The 12,579-nt window shown below is 55.4% G+C and overlaps 1 protein-coding gene across 1 annotated transcript in view; it reads left to right on the forward strand.

Annotated features, from left to right (window-relative positions):
* LOC308257819 (cadherin-23-like) overlaps window positions 1–12,579 on the forward strand; it is a gene marked incomplete at its 3' end in the record, with an annotated part of 323,284 nt that overhangs the window by 228,087 nt on the left and 82,618 nt on the right. The gene's annotated exons all lie outside the window — the stretch shown is intronic.

Consider the following 12,579-nt stretch of genomic DNA (forward strand, 5'->3'; position numbering starts at 1 on the left):
GAGGCAGCCTGCCCTAACTTCCAGCCCCAGTCGTCAATTAGCAAGTGAATCTGGTTTACTTTTCCGTTTTCAGCATAATGACTCTTAATTGCCCTCATTAGGGAATGTCCAAATCCCCTCAGATTCACATAGCAGGCCTACCAGGCTTTTTTTTTTTTTTTTTTTTTTTTTTTAATCCACTTGACCCTCTTCTCCCACCTGCCTTAATGCCCTCCCCTGGCACACCCACGGCTCAGCCCTGAGAGGGATGCAGGGCTCCCCCAAGCTCTATGGTCCATGCAGCTGCAATAACTCGGTCCCATGCCCATAGGGATGGCACTGTGCTTGGGTAAGCAGACCGCTAAGGTGAAGTGAGAATCAGGGGATCTCAAAGGCATTATGCGGGTGAAGCAGCCAGTCTCAAAGGCTGCATCCTGTGTGATTCCATGACACTCTCCAAAGACAAAACTAGAGATGGTGGACCGATCAGCAGTGAGCAGGGGTTTAGGTAACAGAGGTGATAATAGAGGGAGAGCATAGGAGAGTTCTTGGGGTTAAGGGGCTGTTCTGTATCCTGCTTGTGATGGGGCAACACAAATCCATTCTTGTGTTAAATTCATAGAACTGTATACCCCAAAATGTCTATTTCACTGTATGTTAATTATAAAAATTACCAATTATTGAAGATCTCTCCACTCGCCCAACCTTCCACTCCCGCCATTTCCCCACCCAAAGGTGAAGTGAAAGGTCCCAGCATAAATAGCAGCACTGGTGGACTTTTAGACCCAGCACCATCCTTCTCTCACTGTCATTTAATTGTGCAAGTACGTAATACAACCCTACTGTAAAGCCAAAGAGGGAGGCTGGAGGGCCTTGAATACCCGGTGAGTTTGATCCTAATTCAGCAGGCAATTGGGAGCCATTGATGGTTCTTGAGCATGAATGATATCCTCAGCACTGTGCTTTGGGTTGATTAATCATGAAGACAGTGACCAAGGGTAATAGCAGACAAAATGAATGGTCAGGGGCTGCATGTGGGGCATGTGGGAAAGGGAGTGGTTGGAATGAGGCTAGAGTTTGGAATCCCAGAGGTTCGAGTGGCAGGCTAGAAGGAGGACAAGAAGATGGGAGCTGCCGCCATCTGCCATCACCCTGCTGGGCAGTGGCCAGGCCTTGCAGGTTTCATCTTTACCTCATATTAGTTCCTTAGCTCAGTGCCCTGCTCTCTCTCTCTCTCTCTCTCTCTCTCTCTCTCTCTCTCTCTCTCCCCCTCTCCCTTTCTCTCTCTCTCTATATATCTCTATCTTCTCTCTTTCTTATTTGTCTCTATTAGTTTCTTAGAATCCGATTATCTCTCTTGCCCCCCTTTCTGCACTTCCTCCTATCTCTGTCTTCTCTCTGATTTTTCTCACACCCACACATTCACAGATACACCCATGGAGCTCATTCATTTATGCATTTATGCCTTTGTCCATTTAACTATAGTCATTGTTTGGCCAATGCATGTGTACCTTGAGAGGCGTGGAATGTATCAAGTAGGAGGGACTCTTTGCAGGCCTGGGCAGCTGTGCCTGAGTTTGACTCTGGGATGCCCAGTGGTGGCTGAGTGACATGTGGGGCTGTCTCTAGTCATAGTCACCCATCTGCCTGGGGCTCAGCACCCTGACTCAGCCCAGGACCCATTTCTTAGGGCACTTATGGTGTCTTTGTTCACAGGGAAGGGGACCTGAGTCGGAGCCGCTTCACCTGGCAGAAGGCTAGGAAGGGAAGGGAGATGAAATTGCCCACTTTCTTCTGGCTCCCAGGACCGCAGGACTCCCAGGTTGTGGCCTCTAAATGGTCATGATCTCTATCCGCTAGGCCTCCTGAAGGCAATGGGAGCCCTCATTTGACAGGCAGCCCAGAGAGCAGATAGTTTACCTGAGGTCACAGAAACACGTCAGCTCCGGGGTTCTCCCCTTCCCTCCCACCGCTCCAGCCCCTCAACCCCCCTGCCATGCAGAGGCGCAGGAAGATGGATTGGCTAGTGGAGAGTCAGAGGAATACAAAGTGGTGGGATTAGCAGCAGGCAGTGTCCCCCTCCTGATTTCCATAAAGCGGTTAGATTTCTTTGCCTGGCCACACATTTCTCTCTCTGTGGGAACAGGGAAATAGTTTTAGCATGGTAAGTAGACAGCGCCAGGCAGCTGCTGCATGCAAGGCCCAGCTCCTAGCTCTGCACCAGCCCCTCCCTGCTCCTATCAGAGGCCCCTAGAGGTCCTGGGCAGAAGGCTCAGGGTGGGTGCCCCTCGGCCAGCCATCGAGACTCGTCCTCCTCCTGCAAGGCCCTGTCACTCAGATCAGGTGTTCCTCCCCAGAAAAAAGGGACCCCAGAGAGATGGAGGGACAATTCTGGGCTTGGAGCAGACGGGAATGCACACCCTTTTTCCTGCAAATTGGAATCTCCTCCCTGTACCACTGAGGACACTTATACCCCACTTTAGCCCCCCTCCCCGACCCCAGCCCAAACTCCAGGGTGGAGTTTGACAGTTGAATGAAGGAGGGGGTTGAAGCCAGGTATGGGGGTGAGGACCATGTTAATCAGAATGCTGATCAGAATGGCAGATCTTAACCATTAGAAAAGTGGCCACCTGTGTTGGGAAGTGGGCCTGGGTTACCTAGCGGGTCCATTAGGAAGGAATTGTTAAGCTTTCCACTTGGTGTAGGTGCCTTGCAAATAGGGGCACGTGCAGGAGGGAGAAAGGGAAGGCAGAGGGGGCGTGGCCTCACTTCTTTGGGATCTGGGGGGAGTGGAACATGCTGTCCTGGAATTAAGAGCTCAAGCCTCATAAATCCTGCGTGGCCCCCTCTGTCCTCTGTGTGAGTTACCAGTCCAGGTGACTGAGACAGCACCCTGTATTTGTGGGCCTGGAAAGATCCCTGTAACCCAGGCCCTCCACATAATGCTGGCCTTTGGCCACGCCCACAGACACTGTTAAGGGGAGCCTAGCCCTCCTGGCCAGTCCCCCTAACGCCACTTTGTTTCAGACAGTACCCACTGGGCCAGAGCAGCCCAAAGATCAACTCTTCCCACCAATGGCTGTTCACCTGCGGCAAAGAAGTGGGATCACAGTGGCTGGTTCCAACTCTGGGGGTGGGTACAGTTAGCTTTGCCGTATCCGGTGTACTCAGGTGGCAACTAACCCCTCCCCAGACAGGACCCACCCAGAGCAATGGCCACCAGGGCTGAGCAAGAGCCCCTGGGCAGTTGTGCACATGTCCTCTCTGGTCAGGGCTAGGCCTGTGTAGTGAGCTGCAGGGGGCCCTGAGCCGCTGAGGTCAGCTCAGCCTTTGGGGAACACCTGTAGGACCGGGGTAGCATGGTTGGAACTAGATTCTTAGAACCCCTTATTTACCACGCCAAGTGCATGACCTCTAGTCCTGGGCAGTGGTGCCAGTTGACCCCTACTAGGTTCTCAGGCCCAGCTGGTAGAGCTGGGGACCAGCTCTCATGTTTTGCCCGAGACTGCCCAGGTTTTAGCTCTGTAAGTTCTAAGTCCTGGGAACCTCTCAGTCCCAGGCAAACTGGGACAGCTGGTGCCCCATCATCTGATTCAGGCCTGAGAGGTGGCCCACTCCCAGAGGAGAGAAACTGAGGCTCTAAGCCAAACAAGCCTGGGATGTGGAAAAGAGAGAGCGGGGCTGATCTACCTACCACCTTTGACATGGGCTTTGCTGGGTCCCTGGAGGAGGGACTCAGCCAGGAAAATGGGGAGGGGGCAAGGAGAGAGGGGCAAGGAGAGAGGCAGGGGGTCAGGTGTAGCTGGGCTTTGGAAGTGTGAGTTTCCCATAGTGCACTGTGGTGCGGATTGGGAAAACAGAATTTGAAAGCACCTGAGCCTCATTTACCTTAATGCAGATACCCAATGCACCTTATAATTCATTTCCCAGAAGAGCTGGGGCTGGCTGACAGGCCAATGGACAAGATCCTTTCTGAGGGGGGGGGGGGGGGGAGGTGCGCATGTGCAGGGGAAGAGCACCTGCCCACCTTGCAGCCCTTCTCTAGACACACCTTCTGTACACACAACCGTGGGATGAAATTGACAGCTCTCTAGTATTCTTTCCCCAAAGTGCCAGATGCCAATCGGATTGAATTAGGTTTCACAAGGGTTTTTGCAATACATGGAATTCACCAGCAAATTACTCTTAAAGAGGGAAAATCAATCATTTGGAGCAGAGATAAGCTGAAGGCAAGGCAGCCTGGGATTGATCCCGTCTGTGCAGGCGTGTGTGGAATCCAACAGATAACCTGGGAGAGAGGGAGGGGGAGGGGAGGGGAGGGGTCTGGCAGAGAGGGACAGGCACAGGGAGGGGGCGGGGGGGAGGAAAGGGGGCAACAGGAGGAGGAGAGAGAAAAAATGGAGGTAGATGGTAAAGGAGAGAGGGGAAAGAGCAGGAAGGGTAGCAGAGGAAAGAAAGAGGAGAGAGGGAGGAGAGGAGAGGACATGAAGGAGAGACAAAGATGAAAAGAGTAAGAGAGAAAGCACAGAGAAGGAGAGGAGTGGGAAGCAGTTTGAAAGCGCACAGCAGGTATCAGTGGGTTCTCAGAGAGTCACCCAGTCCATACTTCCCATCAGGAAGCTGAGGCCCAGGGAGAACAGAGGGTTTGCCCTGGTCACACGGGGAGGAATGGCAGATCCAGAGAAAACAGGGTCCAGACCTTAGGCCCGTGCTGCTCAAGGGCCCGAAGCACAGAGGGGCTTGCGAAGGGCGTTAGGTGGGCAAGAGCCTGAAGAAAGGGCCGTTTCCTTCACCCTGATGCAGGCCTGAGAGGTGGCCGACTCCCAGGCGGAGAAACTGCGGCTCTGATGGCTGGACAAGCCTGGAATGCACAAGAGAAGGAGCAGGGCTGAGCTACCACCGAGTGGCATGGGCCCTGCAGGTCCTGGAGTTGGAATTCAATGCCCGAGAACAGGAGGAGGTGGGAGAACAGAAGACAGACGGTGGTCCGTCGCCCAGGAATTGCTCATGAAGTGCCAGCATCAGTTCTCCTGGACTCTGGAAACTTGGGGGTTGAGGCAGGGTTAGGAGCCAGTGACCACCAACAGGGCTCCTTCCCATCATCTCCTGGACTCTAACTTCACAGTGGACAGCCTGGTGCACTGGGCATGGGAAGTTGCCCTGGGGAGGCAGGGCCAGAGAAACGTGGCACCCCCCCCTTAGGCGTGGGGGTCTGGAGGGAGAAGCTGCAAGCTTTGAGGTGGGGGTAAAGAGAGGCTGGCCCTCTGCCAAGGTTCACTTGGGCACATCTGATTGGGGTTAATTGAGTGAGAGGATAGACAAAAGAGTGATAAAGAATCTTCACTGGGCTTTGATTTTCTCCGTCAATAGCATAGATTAGACCAGCAGAGCACTGGTGGGAGGGAGAACTAGGGCCCCTGCCCAGGAAGGGGCTCCCCTCATCCCTGCACACATCCAAGCCTTCGCGCTCTCTCATTCCTGGCCAAGGTCTAGAAATCAGCCCCTCCTGCCCGCTCCCTCCTAGAACAATAATAACTCTCCTTTACTGAGCACTTACTCTGACCCAGGCATTTTACCGAGATTTTGCAGCTCACCCGCAATAGCCCTATCGGACAGCCTTTATTCTGCCTATCTTGCAGTTGAGGAAATTGAGGCTCAAGGAGGTAAAATTCTTTGGGTAAAACCACACAGCGGAAAAGGGCAGTGCCCAAATCTGGGTCAGGCCGTGTGCTTTCAGCGACCACTGAAGCTCAGGGCTTCGCACCCTGGCATCACTGGTCACAGGCTCTTCCCTGGCGGGCCTAAGTTCTGGACAGGGCCTCTGTGAGGGTGACACTACTTTGGGGCCCATCTCTGCACTGCAGGTCCCCTGCCCTGTTCCCAGCTTGGGCTAAGGGTGTCCCACCAGCCCACAGCACTCCGTGGGTGCCTCGGGAGGTCCCTGGCCCATCTCCGTCTTGATTCACAACTGCACAGCCCGCCCTCCCATGTAAAGACCGCCTTGGTCCTTGCTGCCTTTCCCTCGCCCACCCTGCATTTGCATGACCCTGGTCTTTCTTCTCCCGTTAAAAGGAACTAAAGGCACATCATAGGGTGGGGTGAGGGTCCCCTAGCATTTGGGGTACAAAGGAAGAACGCATTCTAGGCTCTCAAAACATGGTGGGGCAAAGAGATGACCCCGCTCCTTATTCCTGCGGCATGCCTCTCTCTCCCTACTTCAGATGAAGGACCTGAGGCTCCAGGAGTGGAAGTGAGTTGCCCAAGGTCACACAGCTAGGAAGATTCAGGGCCTGTTCCCACTACTCGCTCCACTGCATCGCCCCACTGAGTCACCAACCAGCTACCACCCTGATCCAAAGCCAGGAGAGAGAGCATCCCCGCGGGGCTAACGGGTGCTTCCCGTGGGGAGAGCCAGGGAGAGCCAGAGGGATGCAGGAGACATCTGCAGACTCCACATCCAGGGAAGGAGTCTGGGGGCTGGGCCAGGCCTGCCTCCCTTTAGGGGACTAGGCCACCTGCAGAGGGAAGTGCCAGTCCCGCAGGTGATGACTGAGAGCCTGCTCAGAGAGCATCAGGCCAGGATTGGAGAGAACCCAGGACACCCTGTGCCAGCCCACCCGCAGCGGCCAACCTTAACCTCTGTCTCTAAGGGGAAGGGCCGTCCTTAATGTAAATCCCATTCTAGGCCTCAGGGAGATGTGAGCATTCAAGGAGCAGATGCTTGTAGAAGACCCAGCCCAGAAGACCCTCTCAATAAATAGTTGAAAAACAACACCAGGTCCATTCACAGAGCCGCAGACCTGGTCACTGCAGAGACAAGGAGGTCGCTTCTGGGCAGTGAGTGCCTGCTTGGGCGGCTCTCCAGGCCACCCCTCCACTTCTGGGGGGGAGGGGGGCAAGGTTTGGGGGAGTGGAGGGACCCAGCCCCTTCTGGCAGCAGCTGATAATGCCTGGTTGTCCTGCTGTCCTCTGCGGGGGGTGGCAAGACTTCAGTCACCAGCAGCAAAGCAAGGCCTGCTGCTTGGGGTGGGGACCAGCGGAGGCGAGGAGTGTCCTTTCCCCTCCCGATAAGTAAATAAAGCCAAACCCTCACAGCCCCGCAGCGCTGGCTCCCCAGCCTGATAAGGGGCGGGTGGGCGCTGCTGCTCCGCTCTAGGACCCGCAGCTGCCAGCTATCAGCCTTCTCATCGCCGCTCCCAGCTGGAAGAGAATTTAATCCACTGGGTTCCTCTCCACACACCCTGGGACTCCTTTTGATGTTCCTCTTTATCTCCCTTCCCAACAAAATTGCCCCTCATCAGCTCCAAGAGGGCCTCCTGCCTCTCCGCCTCCCTCCCTCCCATCTCACCCCACCAAGCAGCCCCCTGCAGGGCCAGGCAGTGAGTGAGGGCCAGGGCGGGAGGAGGCCCTCCACCAGCCCCACTTCCCTAACCCTAGCCTTGCTCCCTGACCTTGGGAGAGGTGCCCAGTGCAGGGGGGTGGGTCTCCTCCCTCACCCCCCCCCCCCCCCCCGCCCCGCAGCCCTCTCATCCGGGATGTGGAGCAGCACTTTGCAGTGGGAGGGGCACTGGGGAGGCCAGGACAGGGCGATCAAGAACTTAGACTGCAGGAGTCACTCCAGGTCGACTCCTTTGATGGCAGCTGTGCGGCTTGAACAAGTTACCCTCTCGCCGAGGCAGGCTGAGCATTTGAGGGGACTTAGCCAGAAAGTGGCTCTGGGGTCTCAGGACAGCCCTGCGAGGGTCCTGAAGCTGCAGTGTCAGGCCTGGTGAATTGCCAGCCACTGCTGGCAGGTCCGGGAAAGGGCACAGACCTCATCGGGTGAGAGACCTCCCAGGAAGCCCTGCGGGGCAGGAAGCCCAGCGCTCAGGCCTGGCCGGGTGCACAAGTGGAATCTACACTAGCTCAGCAGCCTCTCTGCCTGTGCACGTGATCACAGCTCCAGTTCACCACCCCCACCCCCAAGGTTTTAACTCAGCTTTCTCTCTCCAGCTGCTCAGCCACCATATTTGTCTGACTGATCCTCTTCACTATTCTGAGCCTTGCTCCTTCTCTAGCCTTGCTCCATCCTGGTGATTCTCAAACTTGAGCGTGTATCAGAACACATGGAGGGCTCGTTAAAACGGCACTGGGGCCCTAGCTGGTTTGGCTTAGTGGCTAGAGAGCATCAGTCTGCAGATCAAAGGGTCCTGGGTTCAATTCTGGTCAAGGGCACATGCCTTGGTTGCAGGCTCCTCCCTGGCCTGGGCCCTGATCCGGCTCTTGCAGGAGGCAATCAATCTATGTGTTTCTCTCACAGCTGATATTTCTGTCTTTGCCTCTCTCTTCAACTCTCCTTGAATATCAATGGAAAAATATCCTCTGGAGGGGGTTAACAAAACACCACCACCACCAACAACAACAGCAACAAAAAAACAGCGCTAGGCCCCTTTCGAGGCTTTCTAATTCAATAGAACTGGGCGTGGCCCAAAAATTTGCATTACTGACAAGTTCCTAGGTGACTCTGATGCCAAGGATCCGGGTACCACATTCAGAGAACCACTGGTCTGCCCTAGTAGCTCTCACCCTTTCTTGGATGCACAGTAGAATGAACAATCTGGAGAGGGTTACGAAATCCTGATGTCTGGTTGCTTTCTGCCCCTCCCACCCCACAGGTCTGATTTCCTTGGTCTGGGCATCGGGATATTTTAGAGTTCCCCAGATGATTTTGATGTGTGGCCGGTGGGGAACTTCCACTCTGCCTCTCCCCTGCTCGCCCCTCTGCATCCCTGTGTATAATGTCTTCCCAACCCTGGCTGTGCAACGTGGTGCCTTCAGGAGCATCAGAAAAACGCAGCTGGCCGAAACGGGTTTGGCTCAGTGGATAGAGCGTCAGCCTGCGGACTGAAAGGTCCCAGGTTCGATTCCGGTCAAGGGCACGTACCTTGGTTGCGGGCACATCCCCAGTGGGAGGTGTGCAGGAGGCAGCTGATGGATGTTTCTCTCTCATCGATGTTTCTAACTCTCTATCCTTCTCCCTTCCTCTCTGTAAAATACCAATAAAATATATAAAAAAATTAAAATTAAAAAAAAAAAAAGAAAAACGCAGCTGTCTGGGCTCCCCCTGAAGGACTGTGACACAGTGGCCCTGGGCATCCGTGTTTCTTTGCAGAGCCCGCTGGCAATTCTGTCGTGCAGTCAGATGAGAAGGGCTGCAGTGGTGTGGCTCATGTGTGGCTGCCAAGTTCACCTTCCTCTTCTGACCTCCGCTGCTCTAGAGAGCATGGAGCACTCCCCATTGCTTGTGGAAACGATGCGAAAGCCCTCAAGATGGTACCTGCGGTGGGACTTCGGGAGGCCCACAACGCCTCCCATTATCCCAGCAATCAGGCCAGCTTCCCTGCACGGACCCTTTGCAAATCAGCTCACCTGTCGGACTCATCATTAAGTATTCACTCCCAGCGCCATGCCTTTGCTTAGGCCAGTGGTTCTCAAAAGGTGGTCTCAGACCAGCAGCATAACTGCATCACCTGGAACTTGTTAGAAATGCAAATTTACAGGCCCCAACCCAGACCTACTGAATCAGTTTTCCTGGAGGAGGGCAACAATCTAGTTTAACAAAGCCCCCAGGAGGTTCTGATAGACACTAAGGACGAAGAACGTGCTCAAAACCACTTCCTCCACCTGGCATCCCTTCTCTGAGTCCATTTTCCTTCCATTCGTTCCTGAAGCCAGTTCAGAGCTCCCTGCTCGGGGCAGCCTCCCTGCCGGGCCACCCGCTGGCAGTCTCTCTGTTACCAGCTCAGTTTGCTCTGCTAACTCCTATTGCACTGGAGCTGCGTTTGGGAGGTGCCCAGATCAGCCCCGACTCCACTTCTTTTGGCCCGAGGGCACCCCAGCCTGGAGCTTATCCTCGCTGGGCCACAGGCCCCTGTGCAGCCTTGGTTGGCACATTCAACGTCTCTGAGCCCCGTTTCCCCCAGAGAGGTTTCCAAGCTCCAGCATTCTTTCTCTCCACCCTATGGCCTGTGGGAAGAGGACACACAGAGGATTGGGTGAGGAAAAACTGAAGCCCCATCACTCTCCCAACACCTACTGCGTGCCTGCTCCCGTGGGGGTTTACCGTGCCTGAGGCCTGGTCTGTGGGCTCCAGGGGCTCCTGACATTCCACGGTAACCACAGATCAGAGCCTGGCAAAGAGTAGGTGCCCAGCAAATGCGTGCCGTGTTATTGTTAATAGCATCATCTATTCGCACAGTTATGGAGAAATCTCCACAACATAGCTTTAAGTAAAAAGAAAAAAATCCGACAGAGCAATGTGCATAGCGTGCTCTTGTTTGTGTCCAAACACATGGTGTCCTGGGAAGGAGACCCCAGGCTGGGTGTGGTGAGGTCTTGGGAGGGCTCTCAGTGGCCGGGGCGACGGGGAAAGGAAGGTGGCTGTGTGCCCCGGCCACTTTTGAATTGTGTGAATGTTCTCCATGTCTGTACTTATGTCTTTAACATTTTCTATGTTAGGACATTTAAAACAGGACCGTGCATGGGGTCATTTCCTACAGGGGTTTTGTCCAGGCTCCTGCGAGTAGGACCTTGGGACCTGGACCTTCCTCTCCCAGACTCCCCCGCTGCCCTGCCCACCCCTCTGGGTGTGGACTCTGAGCTCAGGGAGACAGGAGCTCAGTCTGCCTCCCCCTTTGTGGCCTTGTACCTCTTCCTCTGTGTCCCTCCCCTCCTCTGGATGTGGGGCTGCATAGACCTCCCAGAGGTTGTGGCCCCTCAAGGGCAGAGGGGGCTGTTCCTCTGGAGCAGGTGTGTTCTGGGGTCCCTCTTGGCCTCTTTCCTTTACCCTGACCTTGGATCTCACCATCTTTTCTCTCTGGTTCCTTCCTCCTCTCCATAACTCTCTGGCTCCTCCTCTGGCTCCATATCCTTTAACTGACCGGCCCCCACTGATAGAACCTGGTAAGTGAGCCTGGGGAGGGCCCAGGCTGGGGAGGCCTGGTGGGTACCAAGGGGAGGGGGCCCAGGGGGTGTTGCTCCACCTGCCTGGGCACAGCTCAGCCTGCCCCACCCTCTCAGGGCTCCGGGTGCTGGGGTGGAGGGCCCAGGTCCAGGGGAGGGAGACGTGTAGGTGTCACCTGCTCAGAGCTGTCACACTCCGCCAGCTCTGGCTATTAGTGCCCCTTCGGGCATTTAATTGATCCCCTCCACCTGACGGATGGATTCCACGCCAGGGACAACTGGAAACAGCACAGCCCGACAGGCCCAGGGGAGCATCGCCTGCACAGCCTGTGGGAGCCACTCCAGCCTGGGGGCTCTGGAGGCCCCGCTGCTTGCCTGGACCCCAAGTTGGCAGGAGAGGCTCCCCTTCCACCTCCCCCTTCAAACCCGCTGAACCAGTGACAGGGCCCGGGCCTGCTTCCAGGCTCCCAGAAAAGGCTCAGTGAAGAAGTGCCCTTGTGCTAATTTGTAGTTCTAAATGGAAGCTGCTTAAGAGACTGATGGGTAAATGCTAACATGCATTCATTCTGCAAACATACTTGCGCATCTGCGGGACAGCCCCAGAGGCGTGGGAACCTGAGCCTCTCAGGCTTTGTGGAGGGTCTCATTCCTGGATGAACTCCTGGGCTTTGTTTCCAGGCTTTGGGGTTGTCTGGCTGCCCCCTTCTCATCAGGAACAGGTTCCCAAGGGGCCCCCCAACATCCCTGGGCAACCAAGAAGAAAGGCATGCTTCCCTTTGCAGCCCCAGTGCCACACACACACGTGCATGTGGACCTGCTTGGCATCTGCAACCTGAGTCAGGACAGGCTCCTGACCTGTTGGTTACAAACCACATGCCACCTGCCCAGGCTGAAGGGGGGTTGTTGGAGGGTAATTCCACCTTTTGCGCAGGAGGTTGAAGAGGTTGAATCACTTTCCGAGCAGGCCAGACTCGGGCTGTATCTCCCACTGTCAGCAGTGGTCCCCCTCCTGATCTGGGGACCTGGTCACATGGAAACGTCACACACTTTGTGTGAGGATGAGCCAATCAGCATCTGAGGGCTCCGTGTGCCCAAGCCTGGTTAGGATGATCAGAAACACCTAACTTAGAGGGAGCACGCCCCACACCTGAAATTGTAGGCTGCAACTAAGCAACTGGGCCTTAGCAGGACCTACAAAGGGTGTGGTAGCTCTGGCTGGCTGAGATCCAGTGTCCTCCAGGCCACCAAGGGCTGGCCACAGTGTGGGGCACACGAGGGTCCACTTTGCCACCCAGCCTATGGAATTATTCCTGCTCCACGTGTAAGCAAGCCAGTGTTCTCCTGATCAACACGTTCCAGAGAGAGGACGGGAGAAGCAGGGTCCTGCTGTCTCGTGCCCTCTCCTGTCCAGGCCTACCATAGGCACTTGCTTCTGTCCCCTCCCTCTGGCCTTTCCTCCATTGCCCTGTGGGGCTTATGGCTGGAAGATCCCTCGCCACTTGGGGTCACTGGGACAGGGTAAAAGGAGCAGGAGATGGAAAATGAACCAAACCACCTGCAAGGGTTGTTGTGGGCATCCAACGGGGTGATGAAGGGAAAGGCTGGAGGAGATTCCCAAAGGGCCTAGACAGGGCAGGAGGGGGTCAGGGAACTGGGCCA

The sequence above is a fragment of the Plecotus auritus genome (genome assembly GCF_963455305.1).
Source record: "Plecotus auritus genome assembly, chromosome: 9".
Classification (NCBI taxonomy): Eukaryota; Metazoa; Chordata; class Mammalia; order Chiroptera; family Vespertilionidae; genus Plecotus; species Plecotus auritus.